Genomic DNA, 13081 nt, shown 5'->3' with positions numbered 1-13081 from the left:
TCAATGTGTATAGGTTTTTGCTTCCTTTCATCATACAAATACTAAAGCTGCAATAATGTGTTAATCCGCTTACATTAGACAATGCTAGTTGTAGATGAGGCATACTAAGGAGGGGTACATCACACAAGCTCAGAACCAGGAAGGTATGTGGGACATGTATAAGTAGTATGCATTTTGTATTTACAAAGACCATTTATTGCAAATTACAAGATAAAAGGGCTGATATGTACTTGATTATATTTGGGGGTTTTATGAAGCCTTTTTTCTTTTCCATTTGGCTTTCTTGCCTTTATTCTTTGTAAAATCAGTAAAAAATAGATGAGTCTTTGCATGCTAAAAATGTTTCTATGCTTCAAAGAAGTCAAATGATTCATGGCTTGAAAAATGCTTATCAAAAGGTACATGAATAAAATCTGGATTTACTCACAGAACAAGCCAAGAAAACTAATTAAAGTTTGGAGATGAATCTGAAATTTTGGAGAAGAGAGAACAAAAAGTCAAAAGAGTGAATCTTTATACTGGTATAAATCTTAGAGGAAAAGCATTAAATGGTAGACAGGAGATATGATACATTCAATGCTGTTTCTACATATTTTGAATTTCTTTCTGTAGCTAACCTATCAACAATCTGGATCTCAAAGAACACAATAAAAATGAAAGTGAAAGCTTTATTTTTTAATTTACTCAAAAACATAAGAAGTTATACATAAAGAAAAATACAAAACAAAATAATCAATATAAAACATTTTCACTGCACATTAGAGTAGAACCTATGTGTATAATAACTTCATATAAACAGCAAACAGGAAAGATAAAAAGAAAAAAGGTAGGTAATGCAGTGCAGTTGTTAGTTGGGAAGATGTATACTTTCTATCTTGAATATTCTATGTTTCAATTGGCAAGACGCCAAGTGTTTTGAGGTGTACCAGGTTATTCCTTTCTCCATCCTAAATTGTGTTTTTTAACTGTGAAATCCCCTATTTTGTTTCCATCCTTTCGCAACTAACTTTTTTACAGCTGCAAAACAGTGAATAATGAAATATATCGAGCCTGCCCTTAAAGGAGGCCAACCTATATTCAGCAGAGTTGTCTTTCAGTCTATCTGAATATTTCTAATTTCTCCAAGTAGGTTTGTTACCTTATCCCAGAGAGCTTTATTTCGTCTACACCCCAACCACATATGTCAGGGGTGTCCATGTTTTTCCTGCAGTAGGCCACTTTCTTTAGAAATGTATATGTTCGTGGGCTGCACTCATTTTTCACTGAGAGAAAAAACGGCCTTTAATAAAACACAAAATCCTTTACAAAACCTCTCACTGATTTCTGGGCCTAGAACGTTTTATCCTCTGAGGTGACTACAAATTCAGGAGAGCATTTTATCTCTGGATACATAAAAACTAAATAGTTCTATTTATTCTAGGGATGCACCAAAAAGAAAATCCTGGATCGAAACCGAAACAGAAAATGACGCCCCCATCTTTGAAAATGAAATAAAAAACACTTAATTAAAGTAACACACCAAAATTGTACATACAAATTAAATAATATTAATATATATAATTGTTAAAAGCATACGCAAATTCCAACAGGTACTGGTCGCATAACTTCTGCGGTGAGCGCCATGGTGTTAGAGATCATGGCACATGTACTCGTTCATTCACAGATTCATTCCCTCAATCACGCATGTGTGAATGAGTAAGAAAATTATTGTGTGAATGAATTATGTGCATGAAGGTGTGAATTAGTGAGTGACTGTAAAAGTGTTTGTGTGTATCAGATGTATAATTGATTTGTGGAAAGGTAAAGATGGCACAAGCAGCATTTTTGAGCCTTGGGGACAAAGTTGGCACAGGCAGGGTGTTTGCGGGACAAAGATGGCACAGACCGGGCTGTTTGGGGACAAAGTTGACTCATGCTGGGCTGTTTGGGGACAAAGATGACAAGTCTTATGCGTGTAATTTGGGTGCTGGTCAGAATCTATGTGGACAGTGTGGATGCCAGTGCTGGCTTTGGGGTGTGTGACCTGTGATCTATGCCAGTAATTTAGGGGTTTTATCTATACCTTTAATACTGAGTTTCCAATTGATCTATACCTGCAAAGCTGGGTTTTTGTGTTATTCTGTTGATCCATATCTGCTATGCTATGTTCCCATTCACTATTTATGTATACAAAATAAAGGGTTTGTATGTCTTATTCAGTTGATCAATTCCTCCAATGCTATTTCCCTGTGTTTATTTGATTTATAAGCTCAGTGCTGAGTTTGCATGTGATTTCCAGTTTATCTATACCTGCAACTGGCTGCCAGTTCAGCTGTTATTTTGAAATCATATTTCAATCACAGTATTTACTTCAAAGAGATAAGTACATGTTATGTAGTTAAAAATCCAAAGCAAGTGTCCCTCAGACTAAAAAGCAATCCACCACTGCCAGCAATCTCACAGAGCTGGATAGTCCGACCAACTACCTCCCGCTGACTTGTGCTCCCTTAGCCTGGGACAACACACTCTTTCCCCGGTTTCACAGTCACTAGCCGAGGCTCAGTGTAGGGTATAACCCAAATGATCACACATTAACATAAAACAAGATATTGGGATTAAAACCGCCCCATTAGTCTGCCTCCCAGCGATACACTGATTTTATGTTATACACTTCTCATTACAATGATTCAGGGACCTGTTACATAGCAAAGTCTATGAAGGTTCTATATTTTAAAACTTAGTAGGTGGGAAGACCTACTTATAGAAATAGTTTATTCAAGATTTCCCATGATGACTATGAACTCAGTCCTGGCACCTCATATTATTCAGAGTTTGTTTACACAGATTCAAAGAAAGGGGAAGTCATTATTACAAATCTGACACTTATATGTTGAATTATATTCTAGAGAGATAATTTCCCAAAGCATTATTTATCACAAAAGTCAAATCAACCAGAAGTTCCCACAGGTGTTTTCATGGCAGCATCGTAAATCTAGGGAGCAAAGTGTGATTTAACTGCTTTTATTCCCCGACTAACTAGCTAGAGACCAGGAGTCCCTCAGGCAGCCTGGAAACAGTATTGTTTAGATTTTATATTACACCACACTAGATTAGGTTGTTTTAATATCATATCTTACCAGCATGTACATTTTAGCCATCTATAAAAAGTAATTTAAATGGAGACAAAATTCATGAAAAACATAGTGTAGATATAAGTTATGTTGGCTGCAGGGGCGTACCTAGAGTATTTGGCACCCGGGGCGGATCCTGTAAGTGGCACCCCGCCCCCCAAATGTAAAGACATCTACAAAATTATGTTGGCAAGAATATTTATTGCACCAATTTGTAAACTGTATGTCAACTGTAAACAACAAGAAATCTGAAAAAATAAATTAATAACTTATAAGTAAAATAAACACGTTTAAATAACATTTACTGAACATATAATAGTGCTTTCTTTAATAACCCTCCAAAAAAAACAGCGGCCACGTTGCCCACATAGAACCTGACCGGCACCCAAATTACACACACATAGGATGTGCCATCTTTGCCCCCAAACAGCCCAGCATGAGTCAGCATTGTTCCCAAACAGCCGAGTGTATGCCATCTTTGTCCCATAAACACGCTACCTGTGCCATCTTTGTCCCATAAACACCCTGCCTGTGCCATTTTTGTCCCATAAACACCCTGCTTATACCATCTTTGCCTTTTTGACAAATCAACTATACACCTATGATTAACACAAACTTTTACAGTCACTCACTAATTCACACAATAATTTATTTTCACAGAAATTATTTACACATATTCATTGATGCATTCTCACAAATTCATTAATTCTCTCACTCATTCACACAATTCATCCACACATTAATCCATTCATTTTTGCTCTCTCATTCTGACTCTTTATTTCAATATTCTTGCTACCCTCCTTTCTCCTTATGTACCCATTCTCACCCCCTTCTGCCTTATCTACCCCTTCTCACTCCCTTCTCCCTATCTACCCCCTATCCCCCCGTCTCACTCCCTTCTCCCTATCTACCCCTCCTATCTACTCTCTTCCCCCTTTGGGTTTATGCGATATAATAGTAGAAACATGGCAATAACGTGGTCAATCATAGTAGGGCTGGATATTCTAAATGAGGAGTCAGAGGAAAGCCAAATTTGGTACACGTAGGAGGTAGTCTTAATAGCCAGGTCGATACACGGAGAAGGTAGGTCGTACTAGACGAGATCCAAAGACGTAGAGGGAAGTCACAGCAAGCCAAAATCGGTTCACGGAAATTCACAGAAAAGGAGAGATTAGCCTATACGTCTGAACACAAATACCACACTAGGGTAAGTGATAGCAGGAATTCTGGACCTTTAAATCAGGCACCACATGAAGCCACACCCCCAGAGCGGCACTCAGATTCGCCCCAACAGTAATAAATAGGGACGTCCTCTGTCAGACCAAGTTTAATTTGCAGTTGACCAAAAGGTAAAATCATTCCGTGATCTAGAATATCTGAAAAACTAATATTTAATGTTTAAATTCAAGTCGTCAATCATAAATTCCATACATTCAATCGGAGTGGACATTAAAATATGGTTTTGAATATTATTTTTGTGATGTTTCTCATTAGATATATTAGTTTGGGAATTAAATAGTACGGCAGAATCTTAATAACTAAATAATCTATAAAATTATTATTCCAATCAAAATGAAATGTATTTCTTAATTTTTTCATTAAATCTTCAGATATAAATTTTGTTAAGGTTTGTGTCTTATGTATAGTAATTTTACCACCTGAGACTTTACCAAAAATTTCTATAATGTTCAAAAATGTCAAGATTTAATTTAGGGAATATACGAAAGAGAGAAAAACATTGTCTGTATATAAGGTTACTTTATATTTCTAGTGAGTTTATTGTAATAATGTTCAATGGGCATTATGTATAGTAGTGGGGCTAAAGGGCAACCTTGCCTAGTTCCATTCTTTATAGGAAACCATCTAGATTAAAGCATATGGCGCAACACTATTGCACAAAGGAAAGAGTATTAGGCCATAGTTTTTTCCTTAAATGGGCCTCCAATACTGAACTTCTCCAATGCTGCCCCCAGAAACCTCCAGTTGTCAAATCACTTCCTATAACAAATCCACTTTGGTCTTGATACATGTCTGGAATTACATGTTTTAATTTATCTGCAAGGATTCTTGAGTAAATTTTCGTGTCTAAATTGATAAGTGATATAGGCCTATAATTGAAGATGGAGGACGTCAACACATAGGGTAGAAGCGGAAGGCCCAGAGATGGACAGCAACAATAACATTAAGAAGCCGACTTCATGAAAACTGCACAAATTCTTTGTACAAACAAGGTGTAAATTTAATGTATATGCCTAGTATAGGAGCGGATCGATATTCAAGCTGTGAAGATGTTAACAAGTACAATCTGCCCTGAAACTATTAGGATTCTACAGATGTCCAACTGCCTGTGAAGGAAATTTACGAATCCTCGTTGAGAACAGATAAGTGGTATCAGTTTGGATCTAAGGAAGCCAAATTATGAGATATATCTATATATTACGCAATTCTAAATTAAAAGGCTAAAAAAACCAAAACTTTATTCTAAGGGCATAAAAGGGCATATATGCTCCACCTATATATCTGAAACAACTGGCATTTTGAGGGATGTTAGATACATGGCATACTAGGTAAATCATTTACAAGTTTTTTTGGTTTGTTTTTTAATACCGGTATTAATACCTGAAATTTACAGTACCCACATGTACTGAATCCCCTTTTACTGAAATTGCACTGCGATGATTAAAGAAAGGATCTCTACCAGCGTTGATCAATCACAAATATAATTACTGATCAATTAACTAAATATGTTAACCAACAAATAAGTGGCTCTGCAAAATAAAGAAATAATGTGAAATACTCCAATATCTATTGCAATATATTTAAAAACTATCCTTACATCATGTGGCTAAGTATATGGATTGATAGACAATATAAACCCCAAGCCTCTTTTCTTCATCCGTGCTACATCCTCAGGTTTTCAGTTTTTTTTCATCTCTCCCTCTCTGTGGTTATAATAAAGCAATGACCAGATGAAACTCTGTTATAAAACTTCAATACCTATAGCAATACAACCTATATAGGATGAAATAAGGCTTTTTGGGATATATTTCATCCCAATATATAGGAAATATAACAATCTAAAATATAATAGAGGAAAGAAGGAAAAAGAAAGAAAGGTTTTATCTGTCCAACTATTAAAGCAACTACTGGAAAATCCTAATGTGTATAGAAATATAGCTTATACACAGCGATTGCTGAAAATGTGAAAAAATCCTCAGTAATACAACATCTACATAACGTCTAATTAAAGTATGAAATTCTAGCAATACGAGACAAGATTTAGAACCATATGTGTGTGTTATATACATCATCTGTCGCACATTACAAGGAACCTGGTAACAATATATAATCACCGATATCATTTAGATATAGAGTAACGAATATTGCCTCTAACTGAGTGAAGAATGAGTAGTATAGAAACAAAACTCAGGAAACAAAGAGGGAAGAGGAGGAGAAAATATGGCAACTAAAATTAATATGGCTCTAACAAAAGTCTCCAATTACTTGCTCTCTGCCAAAGCAAAAGGTCGCTTCTCTGTTCTAATACTATTGGATCTCTCTGCTGCTTTTGATACTGTCTTCTCCTGATCTCTCTCCATCTCTCATGTCCCGTATTACCATTTGCTTGTCTGCTATTTCTTCATGGATGTCACAACGCTACCTAAAACTTAATCTTTCTAAAACTGAACTCATTCAGAAATAACATCTCTCGTATCCGCCCATTCCTCACCCAAGAATCCACAAAAAATCTGGTTCATTCACTTATGATTTCCGTCTTGACTACTGCAACACTCTTCTGGTTGTTATTCCACTGTCTCGACTCTCTCCTCTACACTCTGTCCTAAATGCTGCTGCTAGGCTTATCTTCCTTGCACGTCGCTCCTCTTGTGCTTCCCCACTCTGTGAAACCCTCCACTGGCTCCCAATTACCTTTAGAATTAAATGTAAAATCCTGGTACTAACATAAAAGGCCCTCCATAACACTGCCCCTCCGTACATTTCTGCCCTCATAAGCAAATACTCTCCTACTCAATCCCTACGTTCTTCCCATGGGCTAAGACTCTCCTCCTCACTTATCACCTCTTCCTTTTCCCGTCTATAAGATTTCACTGGGGCTGCCCCATACCTCTTGAACACACTTCCACTGAACCTTCAACATTCACCCTCCCTCCAAACATTCAAGAAACATCTCAAAACCCACTTCTTCAGAGAAGCCGCACCATCTTAGCTGCTAGAACTTCCTTGTCATTGATACGACCACCACACTACCTCTCACCCTTTCTCTGTGCCTTATGTTTGTCACCCCACTCCCTCAAGATTGTAAGCTTGCGAGCAGAGCTCTCTCCACCTAATGTATCGGTTTGTCTTAGTCTGTTAATTGTCGCCTTGTCATACCCTTTGAATATGGAAATCCAGGAACAAAAAGGGAAAAAGTTTTAATTTATAAAAGGATGTGAGAATTATTGTAGAAAATGTAACAAAAAATAATATTAAATTTATGGGAGGCTACCCATCAACAAGGAAGAAGGAATATCTTTGGTGGCTTATGTCTTCCTCCCAAACTTGAATTATGTAAACAAAAGAAATAGGTACGATATAAGGAGAAATAAAGGCATAAAATAAGTATAAAAGGGGAAAAAAGGAAAATATGGAGAAAATTATAAAGAAAAAAACCATAACAATTATCTTTATTTATGGGGAATTTTGAATGTGTCCATATTAGGGCTGTACTGCTTTCTAGGTATGACTGTGGTGTGTGTTTAAAAACCTCGGGGGGGGGTACGAGCTTTACTCATTGACTATGGTTAAAATATACACAGTAAATTTTCAGGGTCTCAACTCTACTTGCAAGCGAAAAGTATTATTGTATATAATATTTAGAGATAAGTTAGATATCACAGTGGTACTAGAATCACATTGGGTTAAAAATCAAAGGAAATTAATCTTCAATAAAAAAAAATAACGCACGTTTTTTCAGCAAGTTTAGCTAAAAGGAAGAAAAAAAGAGGAGTGGTGATCTTGATTAGAGACACATTAGTATTTGATTTGATTCACCAAGAACAGGACACTAAAGGAAGGTATATAATATTAGTATGCAAAATTAACAATGCTGTATTCACTTTAATAAATGTATATGCACCAAATAAAAATTCTTTAGTTTTTTTACACAAAGTTATGAATATGATTGAAAGAGTGGGATAAGGGCATTCAATAATGGCAGGTGATTTTTAACTCTAAAGGATGTAGACCTTGATAACAAAAAAAATAAAAATAGGTAAAAATTCTAACTCTAAACAAAAACAATATGCAAAGAAGAATGACCATTTTTTGCTAAAAAAAAAAAACAAAACAAAAAAACCTACCTATCGATGTATGAAGATCTGTAAATCCATCAATTAAGGAATTTACACACTTTTCTTGTCCTCATCAATCATATTCCCCCATAGACAGATTCTAAGTAGGTAAGAGTACATATGGTGAAGTCCTTCAGTGTAAGATTGAACCAGCTCTTTTCGTAAAAGAAATTGGTAAAAACAAAGTTGATAAGATCTTCTTGCATCAACTAAAAAAGAAGTAAACACTTCAATTAGGAAGATTAGATCTCAAAATGAAATAACACTAGATATTGATAAAATTTGAGTAACTTTTGGCGGCTATATGAAATAAAAGAGATCTGGATAAAATATATTTCCCTAAGATAGAGAATGAGGACAGAGACATGTTAAATGCACCCTTTAGTATGAATGAGATAAAACATATAATTGATACCCCGAAGAGAAATAAATCTACGAAACCAGATGGATTTCTATTTTTTTTAATAAAATCTTTCAAGAAGATCTGGTCCCATATTTAAAATAAATAAATGTTTGAGCGAGCATGGGGAGGCAAGCACAGATGTGCATAACTGGGGGCAGGCTGGCAAATAAAAGGAAATAAAAACAAAAATGCATTTTTCTCAATCATAGTTTTTATTAAATATGAAAAAATAGTTTTAATGTGAATATTTAGTTTTTTCTTATAGGGTTGTCTTATATTCAGGCTCTTTTTTTTCCTAAATTAATATTCAAATTTTGTGGGGTCGTCTTATAATCGAGCAAATACGGTATATATAAAGTTTATTTTTATGAGCAAATCCTATATCTGCACAAAAATTCTCACGTGGAACGAGTTAAAATACTGGCATTTTGAATGCTCATGGGATGTCTACTTCCACGATGTTCGCCTGATGAAACGCGCAATTGCGCTTTACGTCCGTGACACTCGCGTGATGTGCATGACGAGGCTATATGTCCGAGACGCTCGCATTATAACTTGCGCAATGATGCTACACGTCCGCGACGCTCACAATGACGTCATCACTCGCTTCTTTTGTTTTATTGCTTCTTTACCGTTTTTTTCTGCCCTTGTTGCTATTTAAACCCTGAGTTCCACTTTTTCAGTGCCAGATTAAATAATTTTAATAAAGTTTACTCTGGATATTCGCGTCTTCTTGTGTCTACCGAACCTTTTCCTGTCTACCGACCTCAATCCTGTGCTGCCAGCACCGACCTTGGAAACCCTTGACTTTACATGTGTGCTGCCTGCCCCGACCTCGGACTTCCTTATACGACTTTGGCCTAATAGAACATCACCACTTGGTGGTATTAATATACCATCTCTCCATAATGGGTCCAGTTCTCCTGTTCTCACCAGGACCCTGCATAACAATGATTTAACGGATAAATTGAATTGGCTGGGTTCGAAGATGTCCCAAATACAACATGGGTACAGGATGACCATATTTGAAACAAAAATGGTTTTAAAATAGCAATATGATAAAAACCCAAGGGCAAAGTATAGTATATTTGATACTTTCCTAACCTCAACATCCGAGGGAAGGGATTTAAGCGTAATAATTTTAGAGGACAATAAAGTAGGTAGACAATTTAATAGAGCAGCAGGAAATGCAAGCAGAATGCTTGGTTGTCTAGGAGAGGAATTAGCAGTAGAAAGAGGGGAGTGCTTATGCCGTTGTACAGCGCACTGGAGTATTGTGTATAGTGCTGGAGACTGTATCTCCATCAGGATATAGATATTTTGGAGAAGGACTACTAAAACAGTTTATGGATTACAGGATAAAAGTTACCAGTAAAGGTTAAAGTATCTTAGCACATTTAGCCTGGAAAGATGTGATGGAGGATATGATAATAACATTTAAATACTTAAAGGGAATCAACATAACGGGAAAGAGTTTATTTAAAAGAATACTACCAAAATAAGAAGACATAGTCTTAAGCTAGAGAGGCAAAGGCTTAAAAGTAACATCAGGAAATATTACTGTATGGTGCAAACTTTGGAAAACAGCAACCAATAGGTTGTTCTTGGGCCATCTCTTTGATTGTTGTGGTAAGACCACTTTTCAAACTTTGCACCAGAATCACTTTTTAACCCCTTAAGGACAATAGGGGTTTTTACTCGTAGTATATTATGGGACAATGGCTCTTTTAACGTTTTTCAGTGTTACTGTTTAGCTGTGATTTTCTTCTTTCTCATTTCATGCTCCCACACATATTATATATTGTTTTTTCCAGGACAAACAGGGCTTTCTTTAGATACCATTCATTTTATCATATCATCTAATTTACTATAAAAAAATGATAAAATATGGGGATTTTTTGTTAAAAAATTACTTTTTCTCACTTTTTAAACAGAAAACTTTTACTCATCTGCAAAAACTAATGAAAAAACCTGCTAAATAGATTCTACTATTTGTCCTGAGTTTAGAAATACCCAATGTTTTTATGTTTTTTTGCTTTTTTCTGCACGTTATGGGGCAATAAATACAGGTAGCGTTTTGCCATTTCAAAACCTTTTTTTTCCAAATCTGGTAATTCTTCCCCCCATGTGTCATTTCGGGTATCTTTGAAGCCGGCCAATGCAATTTACCCCATCAAGTCATATATTTTTAAAAACTAGACACCCAAAGGTATCTGAAAAACTGGTATTTTAACCCTTTCCATGCACTAATTTTACCACCACCCTTTGTGAAACTTTATGGTAGTAATTTTTTTTTGTATTTTTTTCACACATGTTGTACTTCAGGTATAAAATTATCGCTCCTGGTGTATGTCCGTGTCAAACAACACCCCAATATGTGTTCAGTAACATCTCCTGAGCGCAGTGATACCCCCCATGCATGGGTTTGTAGGGTTATTTGGGAAGTAAAATGCCGCCTTTGTGAGGTGTGTATTTTTTTGCCATTTAGACATCTGCCCCATGTCCCATATTTGCGACATCTTTGAAGCCGGCCAATTCAATTTACCCCATCAACTCATATATTTTTTAATACTAGACACCCTATGGGCATTTGTAATGCCAATATTTTAACTCTTTCCATGCTGGAATTTTTGTAAAGATAAAGAATTTTAGGACTTGCTTATTAAAAACTTTTCTTTTTTTTTTTGGTGACAGTGGGGATTTTTACATGTTACCATATTTTTTTAATTTTTTTTAAACATTTTTGACCATTTTTTTTTTTTTTTTTTTTTATTACTAGTCTCTTTCATTAGTGAGCTGGGCTCCATTGACCTTGCATGGTTGGATGCAGTACCTGCATTCAACCTGCAGGAGGAGCTCGAGAGTTCTCAAGAGGGTCTGGATAGACCCTCTGTGAACTCAGATCTATTGTTAATGCCATCCTGTGAATGACGGCAACGTCATTCACAGGATGGCACTTGTGGTTGCTCCTCGGAGCAATCACAAGGCGATCGGGGTAGGGGGCTAGTGTTGCTGACATGCCTCGATACTGAGGCATGTCAGCAACACAGTTTATGCTTAGGAAGCGATTCCGATCGCTTCCTAAGCAGTTTTAGCCGGGCGCCGCCGCGATCTTTGATGATCGGTGCGGCGGCGGCCGTTTTTCTTCCGGGGAGGGCTGCCACGGTCAGCCTCACTTCCGTGGATGCAGCAAAGCCATGCAGCTATTTAACGGCAGCCTGTACATGTACGGGCATTGTCGTTAACACGTTGCACGGCAACCCCGTACATGTACGGGGATTGTCGTTAAAGGGTTAAACACACTTTTTAAGCCCCAATATTTGTTTCAATCCAAAAATCGTATTTGTTATTGCTACCTGAAAAGGAAAAACGATGCATATGCACTAGCTTGCAATTATCCTGTCATCTGCATTGAAGCGTACAGATTTTTCCCACCTGGGAGATATCCTTGACATGTAATATTAGAGCTTTTAACTTGATGCTTCCCAATGACTGATGAGCTATGGAAGTGCTGTGTGTGTGTGTGTGTGTATTATATATATATATATACACACACACACATATATATGTACAGTATCTCACAAAAGATGAGAACTTTTGTGAGATACTGTATGCATATATATATTTATTTTTTAATTATTATTATTTTTGTTTTACCTGGTGCATTTTCTAGTCTATGGCAATTGGCAAATCTAACCACATAGTGTCCACCCAGGCTTTCTGGCAGCTAACAACTAATATATAATTCCCCCCTAGGTTAACAGTTTTCTCCCCTCTTGTAAAACTTGTAAAAGTTCTGTTTGCCCCCCCGTTTGGTGCTACATTGGTCATTACAAAAATGACAGGTAAAGCCACATCTGTGCATGGATCCAGCAGCTTAATGTAGTTACCGGCAGTGTTCCCTCTAAGCTGTGCGCTTGTGCGCGCGCACATAGCATTTTTAGCATTTTTAAAGAGCACACACGTCCAAAAATTGCGCGCACAACAGTTTTTCCCAATAAAAATTATTTTTTTATACTTTACACGGTGAGGATATTGTGCGCACAAAATTTTGACTCTGGGAAAATTTTTGCACAAGATAAATTTTCTGCGCGCGCCACCTAAGAAAAATTAGATGGAACATTGGTTACCGGATGCCTTAGTAACAAGTGTTTGTAAAATAAAGATCAGCTTGGAATTTTTTTTTAAATGGGTTGATGACCTCTTGCGGATTC

Source organism: Spea bombifrons, chromosome 9, assembly GCF_027358695.1.
Source record: "Spea bombifrons isolate aSpeBom1 chromosome 9, aSpeBom1.2.pri, whole genome shotgun sequence".
NCBI classification, from domain to species: Eukaryota; Metazoa; Chordata; class Amphibia; order Anura; family Pelobatidae; genus Spea; species Spea bombifrons.
This window is presented reverse-complemented; position numbering follows the sequence as displayed.